A 22,134-nucleotide genomic window follows, 5' to 3' on the forward strand; every position below is an offset into this window, starting at 1 on the left:
AGATTTTTACAACTCAGCATTCGAGATGAAGAGTTAGGAAATTTCCGCCAAGTTAGGGTACGATATCTGTAGTGACTCTATGCCATTATTGTTTTATCGCTCTGATTTGATACTCTGCATACTACTTTAGTTTCTTTTATTTTTACTATGAGGAAGTAAGTAGAATACAGTATAAGAATGAAAGCATTTTGCAGCTGTGAAAATGGTACTGTTCCTTTTTTTTTTTTTTAAATAACAGCTCGGAGGAATAAAAACAAATTAATAAAGGAAATAATCCATACACAAGAATACTAGTCTCCTCCATTCATAAAAAATATGTAACAGCTGGACTTGAACAGATGTAAGTTGAAGTCTGGGAGGAAACAACTCAGATTAAACGCTTTCCAAAGAGATGCAGTTCGGAGGGAAAAAAAAAAAAAAAATTTCTGATAGGCAAAAGCTCTGAAATATGCATTGTGACCTTCCAGTCATGAGCATATATATTTTCGTGAGTTATTTTGTGACAAAGTCAAAAGTTTAAACGCAGTATAACCAATATGGTTGTAGGAATTGGATATGCTTCATTATATCTAATTACTTTCATTTGCCATGGGAATCATCCGCATTATATACATTTCAGAGTTGACCATCATTGAGGAAATACTCACAAAAACAACACTTTATTATAAATTGTTTTCTTGGACAGAAAGGTACACATAATATTTATCCTTAGCTACGAGTAGAATTTATGTACGTGTCCATAAATCGCTCTCTGATTATCTCTTTCACTTTCAGTGGTCTCTCAAAAGTAGAGTGAAAGGTCTGTTAGACGATCCGATATGTCCAGAACAGAGTACAGGTAACATTGTCCTGAAGTAACTGATGATAGTCTTAGATGTTTTACCAAAGAATATACTCTGTTCACCTTACCTAGATAAAAAAGTACAATTCATCCATCATGAATATTGATTAAAAATAAGACTAAAAGTAGATTATGATTCTTGTCAGGAAAGTCCTATGCGAAAGCTGCACAGCCGCACAACTGTCACAGTCAATAATTCAGCTGAGAAAAAATGCATCAAAAGGATGAAAATGTCAGCCAAATGAAGGCAAATTGACTATGGCCTCCCCTAAGCTCCACGAAATCTAATCTTAGGAAGCAAGAATAAAACAGAACGTCGTTTTACTGAAGGGGTCAGTAGGAATTATCATAACTTAGTAGTTGTCCTATCATTTACCAATTATTTCCATCTTCGTACAGTTTTCCTTCATCTCTGCCCTACGAAAGGTCTGTCCTTAACTGGACACAGTCGTCTGGTGGTAGGAAGTACAGTACAGAGAAGCTATCGTAGTGGATGGTTTCATAGCGATTGTTAATTACTATCTAACTACATCTCCCGTCAGCTCAATGAAAGTGCTGTCGAGGATAATATATAAAGATGTCAACGTACTAATGGAACCTATGAAGACTACTGAACCTCCCCCACAATGAACGATCTCAACTCAACGGAATGAGATTGTTGTATCATGAATGTAGTTCATATTATAATAGTAATTTTTGCCTACATAGATTTTTCAGTTACATTCCTTCACGCCACAGTTAGAAATCTTTCACACCTGTTTTACTTGTTTCCAGTACTTCAGTCTTCATAGTAATTCAGCTTATGCCCGACATTCATAATCTGTATATTTCAACTGTACTGCACTACGCAGCAATGTTTGTTCATATGGCCAAATATACCATACGTTTACTAAATACCCATTACTTCTTAGCAATATTTCAGCCTCACTCGTAATGCAATCCCATATCCGACACCCATATTGCATCGGTCATCCCTTTCACCAGTCCCTCCTCCATTCTGTCAGTTTACATTTTCCTCTCTCTCTCTCTCTCTCTCTCTCTCTCTCTCTCTCTGAGTGTCCGCCATCTCCTGGCTGATCTTTGTAAATATTCATGTTCGTAACCCGTTAAAGAATTATTATTTCAGTATCATTTAACATTACCTCATTGCCGTCCTTTCTCCATCTCTTTATCCATTCTGGCTCCCTTGATTCTTTTTCTCCATTGAACCTTTTGGAGACTGGACGGGGTCAAGTGAAATCCAAATAAGAAAGTAAAGAGTTACATCAGAACATAGTGCTAAGATAACATGTGGCTGAAGTATTGTATTTTCACAGTGTCAGGATTAGTTAACTAGAAAATCAGAAGTAGCATTCAGAGAGTGCAATACCTGCATACATCAGCTGGCCTAAGGGTCGAATACTTGATTGTGATGCTGACCTCCTACATATTACTTTTAAACTGAATTACTTCACCCTCGCCTAAATAAAAACCCCTCCACCAACTTTTACTTCAAATCACGTAAAAGTTCTTTGAGTTAACTTTGCCCAGTTACCTTGACCCTGTCACCTTGAATTTTGTTCTCTCATAAATGAATCTCAGTATCCATGTTTTAATGTAAATTTTCCACAAAATCTTGTCTACATCGAATAGAAACTGTTTAAGCGGATCTTGGCATGCAGCCTTGGTCTTTGACCTGTTGTTCTCATAAACAACAGACTAATCTCATGGATGATCATCATATCATCTACAATATGTTGTCCAAATTATATAAAAACTATCCCAGTTATTTTGTTCACACACACAAACATTCAGACTGAACTTTGACTTTGTCCTGAGAACTCTCAGGACCTCTCACTGACTGTTTTCAAAACGAAATCCCTTCGTTTTTGTCTGACTCATAATGTGTCCACAAAGTCTGGTTAAGATCAGATGGAAATTGAAATAACGTTTCTCTGTGGCCATGGCCTTTGATCCCTGTGACATTGACCTTTAAATGGTTGCTCACAGAATCGAATCGTAGTATCCTTGCCTCATCCTCAACACTTCCACTAAGTTTCGTCTAAATAGGATGAAAACTGCTTAAGGTGGCCTTGCCCTGTGACCTTTGACCATTCACCTATTAGTAGAAGCACTAGTTTTACTCCTTCTCTGACAGTGAACCCTTCCACTGTGTTTGGTAAAACTAAGTTTGGTCTGAGCTATTTTATTAACAAACACACACACGCAAGTCGATTGTGGTTTTGATCTTCGACTGCATGTTCCATAAATGAATAATTTCATTCATGACTTACACTCAGCCTTCCCCCACGTTTGATCCAGAATTAATAAAAAAAAATATGTAAGCTCATTTTACTAAGCCAGCATTTGACTTAACTCTGTGAACTTGACTTTGACATATTGTTTAAAAAAACAAATTAAGGGCTGTCCCCCTACAGAGTCACCAAGTTTGGTCAACATCGATCAAAATCTATTTGAGTTACTTTGTCAACACACACACACACACACACACACACACACACACACACACACACACACACACACACACACATCAAAATAATAGTCACTTGTGCTCCGTGAGCGCGTGTTGAAAATATAACATTAGTTGCCTGTTCAGCATTACCCTTCATGAAGTTCTGGGCTCAAGGTCAGGTTATCGTAAGCCAAAACATTTAAAGGTACGTGACAAGCCTCAGCTTCTGGTTGCATTATATGACTGAAATAATCTCTGCTCAAATGTTAGGGATTTGTTAATTGATCACTGATCTTGTCACGTGCTTGGCAGTTGTCACACAGTCACAGAAACACTCAGTGAGAAAATTTTTTACTAGTCTAGCCACCAGAGGCTACACTTTGCAGAAATACCCCCCACGCAAGTTTTGATTGATTTTGATAGGTGAAGGCACATAGATGGAGAATCTGCATGATGCCCTGTTGGCATCATTGAGCGTTTTGAGAAATTCAAGATGGCGTCCAAGATGGTCATCTTGCTATGTCGCACAGATCAACAGGTCACAAAATCTTCATTTACCCATTTTTTGTTGAAATATGTCGTATTTCACATATTTTAGGTCAAAGAATCGTTTTATCTATCTATCTATCTATTGCCGGACGCCTCAATCCCGGTCGGAGTGGCCACAAACAAATCGCCTCCACGTCGCTCAGAGAAGGAGTAAAACTAGTGCTTCTACTAATAGGTGAATGGTCAAAGGTCACAGGGCAAGGCCACCTTAAGCAGTTTTCATCCTATTTAGACGAAACTTAGTGGAAGTGTTGAGGATGAGGCAAGGATACTACGATTCGATTCTGTGAGCAACCATTTAAAGGTCAATGTCACAGGGATCAAAGGCCATGGCCACAGAGAAACGTTATTTCAATTTCCATCTGATCTTAACCAGACTTTGTGGACACATTATGAGTCAGACAAAAACGAAGGGATTTCGTTTTGAAAACAGTCAGTGAGAGGTCCTGAGAGTTCTCAGGACAAAGTCAAAGTTCAGTCTGAATGTTTGTGTGTGTGAACAAAATAACTGGGATAGTTTTTATATAATTTGGACAACATATTGTAGATGATATGATGATCATCCATGAGATTAGTCTGTTGTTTATGAGAACAACAGGTCAAAGACCAAGGCTGCATGCCAAGATCCGCTTAAACAGTTTCTATTCGATGTAGACAAGATTTTGTGGAAAATTTACATTAAAACATGGATACTGAGATTCATTTATGAGAGAACAAAATTCAAGGTGACAGGGTCAAGGTAACTGGGCAAAGTTAACTCAAAGAACTTTTACGTGATTTGAAGTAAAAGTTGGTGGAGGGGTTTTTATTTAAGCGAGGGTGAAGTAATTCAGTTTAAAAGTAATATGTAGGAGGTCAGCATCACAATCAAGTATTCGACCCTTAGACCAGCTGATGTGTGCAGGTATTGCACTCTCTGAATGCTACTTCTGATTTTCTAGTTAACTAATCCTGACACTGTGAAAATACAATACTTCAGCCACATGTTATCTTAGCACTATGTTCTGATGTAACTCTTTACTTTCTTATTTGGATTTCACTTGACCCCGTCCAGTCTCCAAAAGGTTCAATGGAGAAAAAGAATCAAGGGAGCCAGAATGGATAAAGAGATGGAGAAAGGACGGCAATGAGGTAATGTTAAATGATACTGAAATAATAATTCTTTAACGGGTTACGAACATGAATATTTACAAAGATCAGCCAGGAGATGGCGGACACTCAGAGAGAGAGAGAGAGAGAGAGAGGAAAATGTAAACTGACAGAATGGAGGAGGGACTGGTGAAAGGGATGACCGATGGAATATGGGTGTCGGATATGGGATTGCATTACGAGTGAGGCTGAAATATTGCCAAGAAGTAAAGGGTATTTAGTAAACGTATGGTATACTTGGCCATATGAACAAACATTACCGTGCTCATGACTGGAATGTCACACTGCCATACTGCAGAACTTTCCCCTGTCAGAAATCTTTTATTCCCCGAACTGCATTTCTTTGGAAATCGCTGCCCCAGAGTTGTTTCCCCACAGACTTCAACTTACATCTGTTCAAATCCAACTGTTACAGATTTTTAATGAACGGAGGAGACTAGTAGCCTGGTGTATGGGTTGTTTCTTTTATTAATTTGTTTTTCCTTCCTCTGTTCAGTTATTTAAAAAAATAAATAAATAATATTTACCATTTTAACTGCAGCAAAAAGCTTTCATTCTTATCTTGAATTCTACTTACTTGCTCATATTAAAAATAAAAGAAACTAAAATGGTATGGAGAGTATCAAATCAGAGAGATAAAACAATAAAGGCATAGGGTCACTACTGCTATCGTACTCTAATCTGGCGCAAATTTCCTAGCTCTTCATCTCGAATTCTGAGTTGTAAAAATCTAATTCACATTAGATATAACGCTAGTCACAAAAAAATGCCGTGGAAGGTATGTAGAACTGCAGCATTACCTTTTTTTCTTGACACTGAACTTCGTGAAATGAGCTGCAAAGGATGAAAATCGAAGCCAAGTTAAGATGAAAGAACTATGATAATGCTGGTATTCAGTATGTTGTCCCAAGTGCCCACATTACTCTAAAGTATCACCACCATGTATTCAAGTTTTCATACAGTTTTCCCGATTGTCTATATCTTACTCACCTTTCCCCGAAGGGTTTTTTCTAAGCTAAAAAAATCGTCTGTTGTTAGCCCTAACAAAATATTATCCTTGTGTAAAAGGCACTGCAGTATATGTCATGAGTTCTCGTGTTGAAGGGAATAAAAATCACTTTCCTACTTCATTTCTTGAATCTGTGAGTGACAAGATGAGAGAGAGAGCTCCTACTGGACGAGCCTTTCATGATCGTTGGGCTGCGTAGCACATATCAAATTTCACCGAAAGTTACTTCGCTTACACCTCATCTCACCTAACACATTTAACCACACACACCTCACACTCACAAACGCCTACTCTCGCCTTACCTCACATATCACACCTCACCTCACAAACAACTCACCTCACCTCAACTCACTCACACACACACACACAAACACACACACACACACACACAATCACCTCACTACACACGCACAACACACACACACACACACACACACACACACACACACACACACACACACACACACACACACACACACACACAATCACCTCACTTCACACGCACAACACACACACACACACACACACACACACACACACACACACACAATCACCTCACTTCACACGCACAACACACACACACACACACACACACACACACACACACACACACACACACACACACACACACACACACACACCTCACCTCAAACACACCTCACCTCACTTCACACACACCTCACCTCAAACAGACCACCTCATTTCAGACACACCTCACCTCACACACACCTCACCTCATTTCATATACATCTCACCTCACACACACCTTGCCTCACTTCACACACACCTCACTTCACTTCATACACACCTCACCTCACACACACCTCACCACTTCACACACACCTCACCTCACACACACTTCACATCACTTCACACACACCTCACCTCACACACACCTCACTTCACTTCACACACACTTCACCTCACACACACCTCAACTCATCTCATCTCATCTCACACACCTCTTCCTACCTCACACACACCTCACCTCACCTCATCTCACACACCTCTCCCCACCTCACACATATCTCACTTCACACATATACACACCTTGCCCCCTGGCCCCCCCCCACACATAATTCATTTAACACCCCTCACCTCACAAACCTTTCTTCTCACACATTTCACTTCATCTCGCAAACATCTCACCTCGCACACATCTTCATCCCTCCCCCACACACATTTCACCTCACACACACCTCACTTCACCTCGTCTCGTCACACACACCTTACCTTACCTCACGCACACCTCATCTCACACAAACACCGTACCTTGCCTTAGGAACACTTCTCATACACCTCACCTCACACACACCTCGCCTCATTCACACCTCACCTAACCTCAAACACACACACACACACACACACACACACACACACACACACACACACACACACACACACACACACCTAACTTCGATTCACATACACTTAACCTAACAAACACCCTACCTCACGCACACCTTACTTCATCTCACACACACCTCACCTCACTTCACTTGTACCTCACACACACCTCACCTCATTTCATACATACCTCACCTCACTTCACTCATACCTTACAACACACACTTCACGTCACTTCACACATACTTCAAACACACTTCACGTCACTTCACACATACCTCACACACACCTCACCCGACTTCACACATACATAGACAGACTGATTGACTAATATAGAAATATAGATGAAGGAATTAATTGATGGTTTCAGACAGACAGACAGATATAGATAGATACATTAGGTAGATAGATAGATAGATAGATAGATTGACTGACAAATAAACTGACAGATAAACACAGGTACCACTTAGATCTACATAAGATTACCGTTACCAACACCATTCATTAACCAATATGTTACTTTTACAGTACACTGTACTGATCTGCAACACTTTTATATAATTATTATCCTTAAATCGTTTGATTGCTGCCTCCATGTCAGTCTGTTTTACATGTGTAATATCAGGCATGGCTGAAGTGATTAGCTGAAAATATTGGGATAATTTAGTACATTTGTTCTCAAATGGGGCAAATTGATACTGTAGCAACTAACCCATAACAATACCCAACACTGGTGCTCTGTACACTTGGCCAATTTATATTTATAAAAATGACGCGACCACCATAAACCTTTGCTAATTTCATTGCCATTTCACATATATGGTTCCACACACCAGGTGGCTCAGCTGCGTCAACATGTGACTTTGATATATCAAAATAACTTTGAACATTGAAATAAAAAAATTGACAATTACAATATTTTTTCCCTTAGCTCTTACTCAAGCAACGCTTTCAAGTTGTCACTTCAGGCTCTACCTTTGTATGAAAGCTGCATAACATGGTGACTACCATGCCCTCATCTTTAGACTAATTATGGAGATAATGAGGGTGTTACAGCTTGGACATATAACTACTATACCCGGTTTCCCCTGCCTGTCCCATGGCATATACATACCAAAAATCGGTGTCGCTGCGATGTCATCCACTAGCCAATAATCATATTATGTTTTTTGATGTGAGGCATCAACACTGTCAACGCTAGCCAAACATCTATTTATCTATCTATTGTCAGACGCCTCAATCCCGTTTGGGGTGGCCACAAACAAATCGCCTCCACGTCGTCCTGTCCCCCGCCATTTCACTGCCCTGCTCCCAACTCACACCCCCCTTTCTCATATAGCCTACCTCTCCACCCCATCCCTCCATCTCATCCACGGCCTCCCCCTCCTGCTTCCCCCCTCCACCTCACTCAAATACACTCTCTTCGTCAGTCTTTCACCCTCCATCCTCTCCACATGGCCAAACCACCTCTGTGTGTTCCTCATAACACTTCCTATCACATCCACATCCACACCACAACGCTCCTTTATATCCTCATTCGTCAGCCTGTCTCTCCATGTGACTCCACAGGCTCCTCTTAAATAACTCATTTCCACTGCTCTCACTCTTGACTTGTGTCCTTCCAACAATGTCCAAGCTTCACTTCCATACATCTTGCTAACATTCGTCATTGTCCATTCTTTCATCTTTGCTCTCTCTTATGTGCAAGGTTTCACCCCAGTTCCAGCAGAATTCCCTGAATGCATTTATTTCCTTTACAATGAGTTCCATTACTGTTGACATAAAAAAGGCAATGAAAAAATCAACAAGGTGGATGATGGATTGCACGGGAATTCTGGCTGCCCACCTGCATTTGTGTCATCAAACACGGGTACATCAGGCTGAAACCCCATCCCTTCCTCTCAGGCAAATGTTTCCAACATACCCACCCTTAGTCGGTGCCTTGCCTGCCGTGCACGTGGCCTGCCCCGTGCCCTGCCCCGGCCCCTAGCATGGCTCCATGTTGCCGATTTAGCCGAATACCCACTAGATAAGGCAGGTGATGGTGGTGGTGATGGTGATGATGCTGGAGACGGTGATCGTGGTGGTGATGACGATGGTGATATTCGAGGACAGGCACGTGCCTGCCAACCATAAACTGATTTTCGCCGAGCTCCGGCACCTGCATACCCCGACGTACGTGGCTGTGGTGATGAGGCAGGGTCGTGTTGCAAGGCAGGTGGCGAGGCTGGCTGGAATGGCGAGGCACGTGGAGAGGCAGGCCAGCGTGGCGAGGCACTTGGTGAGGCAAGCCAGCGTGGCGAGGCACTTGGTGAGGAGGAGTCACTTTCCCCACTCACTATTGGCGATAATGGCAGGTCCAATTCTCTCCCTATCGCACCATCACTAAGGCCTTTCCTTTTTGGGTCTTTAGACATCTTTGGTGTTGGAGTCAGCAGCTTCATGCGCTCAGCCGAGGGTCTGGACATGAAAAAATTTATGCGTAGGTCTATCCATGATGGAGGCAGGCAGGCAACTGCAAAATGATTGGGTTGTGTGCCAGAGGGATGCCAATGGCTGCATGTGGTGGAAATAACCAGCTGAATATTCAAACAATGGCACAAATTACTAGATCATGTACATATGTCACCCAGATGGCCCCACGATGATATGTATACATGACACCTGGACGTGATGGGTTAATGCTGATGATGCTATTTTGATGCCTGAAAGTGTGAGTTGCTTACAAAATGTAGACAGAGTTTGAACACATGGAAGTCTGCGAGTGAATGTGAACACAAGAAAAATAGTATCTAATATGTGAAAGAAATTAATGTGATACAGCAAATTGTGACAGACAGTAAGGGTATAAAGAAAGTTTTGGGGTAAGATATCTCCTAAAATGACAATTAGATTACAATTAAATCTACTCAATAGGTGGACATTGGGTCACAGAAGTGTTGATTAGAGTCAAAACTGGATCTGGACCAGCATGCAAGACTAAACAATAATTCTTTCTGGCATAAACGGAGGTATGTCCTCTAACCTGAGATTGTTTAGCAAGGAAGACTCAGACTGTACAGTTAGTTACCACCTCCAACCACGCCATGGATGTAGGTATACCCTCCTTGAGTGCTTTCAAGTCTTTAAAATGTTTTCTTTACAGTGACTGACCTTGCTTCAGTGAACAAGAGAAGTGACCATCACTTGAACTGTGTCATTTTGGTTACCGAATATGAAACTGTGTGGCTAGTGGATAATAAAGCAACTTATACGTCTGTAATAAACATACTACTGCAGATCTATTTACTACAGTACGACTTTGTTCTTGTTTGTCACAGAAAGTGAGAGGATTTGAATGGACTGTTGATATAGCCACAGGCAATACACTTATGTTACCCTTTAGCCATTGCACAACTCTTCCCGGGCTGCCCACAGCTTGACACATTTTGAATACATAGGCAGTCACAAGGTTTACCCTGTCCTTTACAGATATGTCATTAGCTGCATAAAGTAAATCAGCATCATAAACTGACTTTGCACTGTAATAACAAGAGTTCTGGAATAATGCTTAACAATATATTTTGTATTAACACTTCTAAAACACATTCTGTTTTCATGAACATGTGTTTTAGTAGCATAAAGGTGAACATTTTGTTGTACAAAAACCAGTTACAGTTATAGTCTCTTTACACTGTTTATTTTTCTCACTTGGAAAACATATTATGTTTTACGTAAAGGATTACAATGTGTGTTTGCCTTTCAACTAGGTCTTTGGAATTGTTTGCATTCAGGAGAAACATACATTTTCATTACATGTGTCAGCTATTTCCTATTGTGAACGCCCTTTTGTACTACAATGTTTTCATGAATACCATCACTCCACATTTACATTACTACAGTAGATTTTAATTGAAACAACATATCCTACGTCGACCACACACCAACATCATCTATTGTTTTAAGCATTAAACTAAATAGTTGCATCTGTGCAACCATCCTTGTACGACCTTTGAGAAAATTCATACTGGTACTGTACATCATATGATACTTAATAGACAGCTACAGTACTAAGGTGGTATAAATACTGTATCACTTACCCTTAAAAATGCTGGGCTACACTAGCCTAGCATTGGCTCTCTACTTTTCATAGGTATCATGAGACTGGCTTCTTAATGTTTACCAGCTGCAGTAGCGAAGCTGACAATGTTTTCAGTTAGGTGTGTGTGTGTGTGTGTGTGTGTGTGTGTGTGTGTGTGTGTGTGTGTGTGTCTAATTCACCGGGTCGGTCAGGATCACTTGATGGTCGTGATCGTCAGCATTTTACCCTCCCGAAAGGGAGCTGAGAGCTCATATAGTCCGATCTAAGGGCAAGGCTGTGACCTTCACACACCCACACACCCGTCCCCTTGCTCAAGGGGGACAGTAACCACCCACTTCTTCAGTGAAACTTTTCGCAACCTGAGCGAGGCGCGAACTCCCGTCTACCAGATGCAAGCGAGAACGTTACCACTGCGCCAGCGAGCGGTGTGTGTGTGTGTGTGTGTGTGTGTGTGTGTGTGTGTGTGTGTGTGTGTGTGTGTGTGTGTGTGTGTGTGTGTGTGTGTGTGTGTGTGTGTGTGTGTGTGTGTGTGTGTGTGTTAGCACGATAACTTCGCAACCACTCAATATATAATCGAAAAATTTTACAGGTGTGTACTAGGGAAAAGTATGGATCACGAGTTCGAAATTTATGAAAGTAGGTCAAGGTCTGTGTGTCTGATACCACAACAGCTTCACAGGAGCTCGTGATATCATCACAAAATTTTACAGGTGTGTAGTAGGGATAGAAATATCCCACGAGTATTGTTTTCAGTATGTCTGTGTTTGTTAGCATATTAACTTCGCAGCTGCTCAATATATCATGACAAAATTTTACAGGTGTGTAGTAGGGATGAAAATCTCCTATGAGTTTGAAACCTGTGAAAGTTGGTCAAGGTCAAGGTCATATTCAGATCAGCGCTAGATATGTATCGGCTACCGGGTGGTGTGATTCCTTCCTTGGGGGGCATCTAGTTTAATACTGTCTTCATTGACGACCCAGTGTTGCTCTTCAGAGTATAAATACACTGGTTACAGATTGTTAAGTTCGGATGCCAGGAAGCGAAATGAAGGTAAACGTAATTTCCAAGGCTTACAAGGTAAAGTTATCTTGCTTACATAATTTAATGCAAAATATTGGACATTAACTGTATTCTATTTGTGATTTAATACAGTACTGAAATGAAGCATAGATATTTGGGTGTACTTGAAATTAAATTCTATAATTCTGTAGTTCTAACCTTGTACTCTGCTGCAAATAGTTTGTGTTATAGGTTTGTGTTATTACATTATTGTATTGTAGTTGGAACTGAAGTTTAAGGAAAACAATTTTTTACATTTATTTTCTGGTGTTCGCGAATCAGTAATGTATTCCGAATTAAATTAAACAATCATTTACATTAAATGGGAAGCATATATAGACCAAATAAGTTGCATTATTTATTAGTGATGGTGGCCAGAAAGGTCGGAAAACAGATACCCGGCTACAGGAAAGAACACTCTGAAAGTATAAATTCCATTAATACAAACCTCACTGATCTTGTACACACTCACCTACAGTAGCAGTTCATGTCTACACACACACACACACACACACACACACACACACACACACACACACACACAAACCATAATCAACGGTCTGGTTAATAATAATGAGCCGTTTAGTCCTCCGGCTGAGATAAAGGCCCAATTATCCAGTTGAACGCTTGTTAATGACAGACTGGTAATTGCCCCTGACATTCGCTTTCACTTGAAGCGCGTTTGCGTGAGTGTGTGTGTGTGTGTGTGTGTGTGTGTGTGTGTGTGTGTGTGTGTGTGTGTGTGTGTGTGTGATCATTGATTCATGTGCGTATTTCTGCTGATGAATATATTTGTTCATGTTAGTATGCATATGTTCGTCTATTTGTATATCTATGTGCATCCGTGAGCTTGTGAACTTGTATGTCGTGTATATTGCACTGACTTTCGCTAATTAGAATGTAAACCTGAGTACTGTATAGTGAATGTATGTAGTACTGTAAGTATGTGTACCTGTGCTCATATATTTGCTTATATAGGCTACATAAGTACAGGTATATGTTTTGTGAATGGATATGTGTGCATGTGTTTAGAAGTGTGTGCATATAATTGTCTCTAAATGTGTACATGTGTGCATGTACACTTGTTTCATAAAGTTTCTGAAACCAGGTTAAAACAGTGAGCATCGTTGCTGTGACCGTTGTTTCCTAAAGAAGATACATTTGATGAGATAGTGTATTCCACATGTTGTATACAGATCTTTTTTCATGCTGTCCTGATCAAGCCAGCAACCAAAAATATTCATGAACTTTACAGGAGATTATCTTCACACGGTTCATGAACTTAAAATGTACAGGCGGACCATATTCAAACACTCTTTGGAACTTACTTTATTTGTATGTGTGTATGTTTCCTCCTCATCACTTTCCTGTCCATGTGTATGAATCTTGATGGGTACTTTCTTCTCCTTTTCTTCTTCCTTTTCCTTTGTGTCCCTTTCACATTCCACTGACTCAGTATACCTCGACAGTCTGGCACAGGAATAAGTTATGACACCAGTAAATCTTAGCTTATTGCTGAAGTCAGGGTGGAGGGGAGAAGGGCAATGAAGGGGTGTCCTTGTGGTTATCTAAGTCATTAACATCATCATCATCATCTTCATCATCATTATCATCATCGATGTCGTCGTCGTCGTTGTCGTCGTCACACTGTTTCCCCACTGGTATATGAGGTGTAACTGATCGTTAGTGACGCCGCAAACTGACCTTCATTTGCTTCGCCAATGATAAATGACAAGAAACGAAGACACAATAATAATGCATCCTGTTCCATCCATTTTACTGCAAGTGATCTCTCAGAGACCGGGAAAATCATCTAACACAACTGGAGTAAAATATAATTGATTCCATCATGGAGCTAATTTTAATGGAAAATAGTTTCTAACGAGGTGCTGGAGAGAGACGCCTTCTTGTGGTGGCATCGATATATCTGGTCGGTTCAACAGGATGAGTATACGTATGTCCCTCAGATTCTTCCCTATCAACCGAAAAGAGGATGGTGGAGTGCAGCAGGACAGCTTAAGCATGCAACCTATCGGGTTCATATTTCAACTGAGTCTGATGCCGCAGTAAAACACCAACAGCAGTAGTAACTGAAGATTGAATCTAACTCCATCATTACAGTAAGACTCCCCTTAGCTAAATAATGTCACATGGCATTAATAAAGCTGTGATTACTAAGGCAAATGTTAAAACTATATTGGTGAAAAGAAACTACAGTAGCTTTTGGGAAAAATAAAGAACATGTAGAAACATGTATGAAAGGTAATCAAAGGACTGGAAAAAGTAATGCTAAACAGGTGAAAGAACGGCTGTGTGACTCAGGAGACAAACTAAGCAATAGAATGGACAGAGAAAAGAGCGGAATGAGGGGGAATTGCATAAAATGGGGGATTATCTGCTGCGACTGAGAATTGATGGTCTCGATTTATTCCTTCAGTTCCAGGATTATGTTATATATACGTCTATAATTCATTTTTTTTTTTTTTACCTGGAGGAGATATACGCCCATTTGCAGCCTATTTGTCGTTACTCAGTGTCAGAGGAAGACATTAACTAGAAGCCCCCACAAGGGGGGAAATCACATCAGCCGCGAACCGATACATATCTAGCGTGGCTTGGAATATTACCTTGACCTTGACCTACTTTCAACAACTTCGAACTCGTAGATTTTCATCCCTACTACACATCTGTACAATTTTGTAATTATATCTCGAGTGGTTTCGAAGTTGTGCAAACAGACACAGACACAGACAGACAGACAAACTGAAAACAATAATTGTAGATTTTCATCCCTACTACATACCTGTAAAACTGTGTGATGATAGCTTGAGCGGTAACGAAGTTATCATGATAACAGACACACAAACCTTGACCTACTTTCACCAAATCGAACTCGTGATCCATTTTTTTCCTTAATACACACCTATAAAAATTTGTCATGATATCTTGAGCGGTTGCGAAGTTATCGTGCTAACACACACACACACACACACACACACACACACACACACACACACACACACACACCAACTGAAAATAATACCGGCTTTGCTATCGCCGCTGGTAATAAGGTCCCGAATCCTTTCCACAGTACCTCCTCGTGAGTAGCTCCGGATTGTATTGTTTATCTCCTGTTACTGCTCAACATTCAATATGGAGAGATAGCAATTTTACGACTAGTTAAACAGAACAGAGTAGAGATAACTTCGAGTCATTTCACTCAACTTACGAGACCTGTTCTAGTGATGTGGTTGGACGAGTATATCAAACTTAGAAATTACATCTCCTAGTAAAGGGGTTGGCGATTACCCCTTCAGTGCATAAAGATCTTTTTGCCTAAGTTTTGATACCACCAGACAGTTTTTCATGTGGAGGGAAAGGAAAATAAGATTAACTAGAAGGTGTATGTGAGTGAGGTGGAGAGAGGAAGGGAGAAGGGAAGACCGAAGATAAGACGATGGGATGGGTTGGATAGGTATACGATGGGAGGTCCCCAAATTCTAATGACTATGTGGAGTCACATGGAGAGACAGGCTGACGAATGAGGATATAAAGGAGCGTTGTGGTGTGGATGTGGATGTGATAGGAAGCGTTATGAGGAACACACTGAGGTGGTTTGGCCATGTGAAGAGGATGGAGGGTGAAAGACTGACGAAGAGAGTGTTTGTGAGTGAGATGGAGGGGGGAAGAGGGAGGGGGAGGCCGAGGATTAGATGGAGGGATGGGGTGGAGAGGTATATGAGAGAGGGGGGCGTGAGTTGGGAGCAGGGCAGTGAAATGGCGGGGGACAGGGCGACTTGGAGGCGATTTGTTTGTGGCCACCCCAAACGGGATTGAGGCGTCTGGCAATAGATAGATAGACAGACAATAATCCATTATAGTTCCCGTCATAGTACTCCCCTTGAGACACTATACACTTATCCCAGCACTTTTCCTATTCCTGGAAACATTTCCTCCAGTCATATTTTGTCACCTTGTCCAAATACACCTGCGTTTTTTCTTGGATTTCTTCTAAGTTGTCAAAGCTTCTGCCTTTCAGTTCTAATTTAATATTGGGAGACAAGAAAAAGTCACAGGGGACGAGATCTGGCGAGTACAAGGTGTGTGGAGCAATAACGACGTTGTTTTGGGCCAACTTTTTCTGAACTGACAACGCGGTGTGTGATGGGGCGTTTTCGTTATGCAAGAACTATTTCTGGGTGCACCACTTTACTGGACGTTTGCGCCTGATGCTTTCCCCTAGATGCCTCAGTACTGTAATGTAAGGCTGCTGGTTCGCAGTCAGTCCACGGGGAACAAATTCTTTATGGATACCTTCCTCAGTGTCAAAAAACAAGATCAACATTGGCTTGATGCTGGACTTGACCCGACGCATTTTTCTCAGTCTTCCAAGTGTTGGTGTCTTCCACTGACTGGACTGTTGCTTGGATTCTGGATCATATCTGTAAAACAAAGTCTCTTCTCCCTTAACGACATTTGAAAGAAATTCTGGGTCATTTCTCAGCTGTTATCTCAAGTTCTCAGGGATTCTCACGATCTGCTTTTTGATCTGTTAGAAGACGGGGTACGAATATTATTGAGACTCGATGCATGCCAAGATCTAGATCTACTGTCAATATCCGGTGGATGGAACTCCTAGAAACGCCCGTGGCCTCCACTAGTTCGTCAATATAGTGCGACGACAATCATCCAAGACTGTCTATTTAACTTTTTCTGTGTTTTCATCTGTTCGGGAGGTCAAAGGACAGTCAGGAGGGGAAGAGTCTTGGGCTGACATGTTCCCTGTCTTAAAAAATGCCTACGTGTGTGTGTGTGTGTGTGTGTGTGTGTGTGTGTGTGTGTGTTTATACCCTGCTCCTTGAAATCTTGCTCAAGCATTTTTACTGCCTCAGCCATGGTTTTCTCGAGCAAAAAACAAAATTTATTGCATGCTCCTAGCCCAGTCAAATCTGCCACAGTGGTTTGAGGACGAAAATCGCAAGTCATATGCTCAAAGAAAGAAAGAACGCCAGAATTAAGGACTCGACCCTCTTAGTGCAATGCCACATAGCAGAATTATTCACCAGACGGCACGCAAGTGGGGCCTGCCGGAGCAATGAGAGACTATTTTCTTCCCTTCGTGCTATCGATCTATTCCGTGAATCTGGGGATCCCCTCTCGTAAAGACACAGAGGTATGAATTGGAGAGAAAGCAGCCCGATGGCAAATAGGGTGACATGGAGGCGCTTTGTTTGTGACCACTTCTTCCTGGAGTACGGCTTGTGACTATAGATGGATAGATAATGGGACCGTTCGTTCGAGGAAGAAAATCTGCCAGACACCACCAGAAACTGTATCTCGCTTTCGTTTATGCAAACTAAGGGAGGTCTTAGTTAAATTTCAGTGTTATTTTTCTGATCGACAACTAGGAAATTGGTTAAGTAGATAGCTTTAAAAAATGTAAATCACTCTTACTTATGCTATTTCACCCAAAATATCGCCGATAAAATATTTCTATATTCTTCCCTAAGAAGACGGTTTCTGGACTGTAAGAAGTAAAAAAGGAGTATAAATCATTGACATTTGTATTTAATCTGACTTGTACAAAAAATGGCACATATGGTCTATCCATAGTTTAATATTTATTAGACTCAAAATATTAGGGGATACTGAAGCTTGCGCTGCCAGACGCACGAGGCAAGCACAGATGATAAGCAGATCAGCCAGAGAAGACAGAGGGCTGTTTCGATTTCTTCAGAAAACTTGTTTTACCGGAGGTAGCATATAAATATCGACATGCTTTCTTGAAATGAATTAAGTTTTATTTTTACTCACAGGGAGTTTAATTTGTTAGTATAAATTACAACTAATTTCTGTTATTGGATAATGATATACAGTACATACTGTATATATTTCCATGCATGTATAAACCAGGCTGCAACTGCTGTGGAATATTTTTTTTAACAATTACTTTTGTTCATGCTGCATTCACACAATACTATTTTAAAGAGAAGAAGTAGAGTATTTATGTATTTTTACAATAAGTATGATGCATGAAATAGGATATTCAATTATTGCCTGACGTGATTTTTTTCCATTTGAAATATTAAAATATTGGTGACATCTGCCATTTCTCCTGGTGCGCGAACACTCTCATTGGAAGTTTATTTGAACAGAAAAGTTATAATGTTCGAATAAACAATATTTCAGAAAATGTCAACACATCAAAAACATTAATACAACTGGTAAGGAAAATGTGCAAGGGAGCTTCGTTAAGTCAACAAGAACTCCGAACAGAAATAGTTTCAGAGAAGTGGGAGAAAGTGCGAGACAAGCAGAAAAAAGAAAAAAAAAGGCAGGTCCAGAAGAATATCAGAGTAGAATAGGTTGATAGCAACTTTGTCACATCAACATGCTAAAGTTATATCACAGGCAGGACGAAAATAACCCAGTCTGCACTGTAGCTGTTCCACCCGAGTCTGCAAGTGAAGCTCTCCCATGCAGTATGAGCCTGAGTGATAGTTTGGGGAAGAATCCTGATATCATGAATGATCACCAGACTAAGCTTTCTCATCTAGCTCCCGAGGAAAGGCAGGAGTTTTCGGCATTACTGCAGGAGTACCCGCAAGTGTTCCGTGACACTCCAGGAAGAACCACTGTGTTGATGCATGATGTCGATGTTAGAGACGCAAAGCCAATTAAACTGCCTCCTTACCGTGTGAACCCAGTGAAAGTTCCTCTCATCCAGAAGGAGCTTGGCTACCTGTTGGACCACAAGATGATTGAGCTCTGTCAGGGCGAGTGGAGATCTCCTGTCACTCTAATCCCTTAGCCAGGTGGGTCACAGCGGCTTTGCATCGACTACAGGCGTGTTAATCAGATGACCAAAACAGACACTTACCCCCTCCCTCATGTGGAAGATTGCATAGACAAGATCGGAAAGGCTAGGTACATAAGTAAGTTTGATTTGTTAAAGGGATACTGGCAAGTACCTATGACTGAACGTGCTAGGGAGATCTCATATTTTGTAACACTAGGAAAGACTTTTGCATGTTCTGTAATGCCATATGGTATGAAGAATGCACCAGCCACTTTTCAGAAGCTCATGAATGTTGTAACAGAGGGTTTGGCAGGGTGTGTTGTTTATATTGATGATGTACTGATCTTCAGTGACAACTGGAAAGATCACCTATGCCATGTCAGTAAATTTCTTGAGCGTTTCGTTCAGGCTAATCTTGTAGCTAATTTATCAAAGTGTGAGTTTGGTCAAGCTAAAGTTCAGTACCTTGGGTACGTAATTGGTGATGGACACGTTGCACCACCAGGAGCTAAGGTTCAGGTTATAAGTGATCTTCCCAGACCTAAAAGTAGGAAAGAACTGCAAAGATTTTTGGAAATGGTAGGTTATTACAGGAGATTTGTTCTTAACTTTTCAATTCTTGTATCACCACTTACAGACCTACTGAAAAAGGGAGTTAAATTTGTCTGGACCGATAACTGTGAATCCTCTTTCAGTAAACTTAAAGCTATCCTATTAAGTCAGCCAGTGCTCGCTACTCCAAATTTTGCTAAGCCTTTTAAGATGGCTGTTGATGCAAGTGATACAGAAGCTGGGTCTGTTTTGCTGCAAAGAGGATGATCAGGGTATTGAACACCCTGTATCTTATTACAGTAAGAAGTTCACTCCACCTCAAAAGAACTACTCAACTATTGAGAAAGAGCTTTTGGCCTTGATTTTGGGTTTACAGCATTTTTCATTTTATTTGTGTTCTGGTTTTGACCCCATAGTCATTTATACCGATCGTAACCCACTGAAATTCCTTAGTAAGTTTAAAGATAAAAATCAGAGATTGACAAGATGGAGTCTACTTCTTCAGGAGTATTCATTAGACATACAACATGTCAAGGGGAAAGAAAATGTTATTGCAGATTGCTTATCTAGACTTTAGACAGATTGTTTTAGAGTAATAAGAAATTTCCTTTGTAAATTTCTTTTTCTTTGTGGGGAGGTGTTACATAGCCTATGATTTCATCATCCCTTGTATAATTCTAACTTATGATACAGTTTTGTTCATGATTGCATCATCCTTTGTATGATCTTAATGTATAGTATGCTGCATGTTTGTTCACAATTCGCCACGTGGCTTCCATAGTGACCAGGCTTGCATGTTCTACCTCACTCCCCCCTTCTCCCCTTATAGTAGAGTAAGTCGTTCTTTCTGTTGTTCGGAGCAGGATTGTCAACTCTTCATCCCCTATGCCTTCATTTGCGCGTCCTTCTTACAAGTTGAATCAAGCTCTGCCGGCCCCCTATATAATGAGCTCAGTCTCTGCATTAGTTGCCACTTAGATCTACTCCTCATTCTGTTCACATCTCTGTCCTCCCCTGTACAGTATATTATTATTTTTGTGAGTGCTCAGGAAGTCTCCAGCCATCTAGCTGCTGTGTATAATTTGAGTATAAGTGTTATTACCATTTTTCTTGTACTGTATAGCCTAAGGCATTAATTCATAAGCCTGGTAAAGTTTTTATGATTCATATTGGTTCCATACTGTCAGCCAGTATTAGTAATATTTTGTATCTGTAATAATATTATATCTTGCTTTAACTCAGCATTATCCGGTTTTCTCATTTTATCAGGGCTGACTTAGATAAATTTGCTCTTGCTAAATTCGTGTTAATAGAGGCTATTGCAGTTAACCATATATGTAGCCTGTTCTGCCATTACATTATCCTTATGAGTCCTGAATGTTTAGTTGTTAGTTTGAGCATTAAACTTTAACTTGTAATTTTACCTAAGTCTTTTGTTTTGAACCTGGAACTTTGCGGGACAGTAGTGGCGGGGGGGACACAATCTGGCCGCACTATGGGGAGGTACTACTACTCTGCGGCCAGGTTGTGTTAGGAAGAATACTGCCACCGTATTCCCTGCGTGTCGTTAAAGGCGACTAAAAGGGGCGGGGTAAGGGGACTAGGGACTCCCTCCTCTGTTTTTTAGTTCCTAAAAAGAGACAGGCCAGAGAAAGGGATGGGGGATGGAGTTATCACCGTACCCTGAAGATTGGGTCTATGAATGTGCGTGGATGTAGTACAATTGAGGCTAAAAGGGATGAGATTGGGAGAATGTTTGTGAGAAGAAAGTTGGATGTGTTAGCTTTGAGTGAAACGAAGATGAAAGGGAAGGGTGAATCTATGTTTGGAAGTGTGAATGGAAGATTGTCAGGTGTTGATAGAGGAAGGGCAAGAGAAGGTGTGGCCTTGTTAGTGAGTCCGGAAGTACAGCAGTGTGTAATTGAATGGAAGGAGGTGTCATCGAGACTGATGTGGGTGAAAGCGAAATTTGAACATGAGTTGTGGGTGTTTGTGAGTGCATATGGGCCTGGTAGTGAAAGGGATGAAGGAGACAGGGAGTCTTTCTGGAATGATGTTGATGAGTGTCTGCAGAGTTTTGGAGCAAATGTGAATGTGGTAATGATGGGAGATCTGAATGCTAGAGTGGGAAATGTAGCAGTTGAAGGTGTAGTTGGTATGCATGGTGTGCCTGGAAGAAATGAAAATGGGGAGCGAATGATAGCGATGTGTGTTGAGCGAGAGATGGTGATTGGAAATACGCTGTTTGAGAAGAAAGATATTTATAAGTATACATAGGTGAGACAGAGGGTGGAA

Source organism: Coenobita brevimanus, chromosome 105 (assembly GCF_032717465.1).
Source record: "Coenobita brevimanus isolate Jiangsu-jjx chromosome 105, ASM3271746v2, whole genome shotgun sequence".
Classification (NCBI taxonomy): domain Eukaryota; kingdom Metazoa; phylum Arthropoda; class Malacostraca; order Decapoda; family Coenobitidae; genus Coenobita; species Coenobita brevimanus.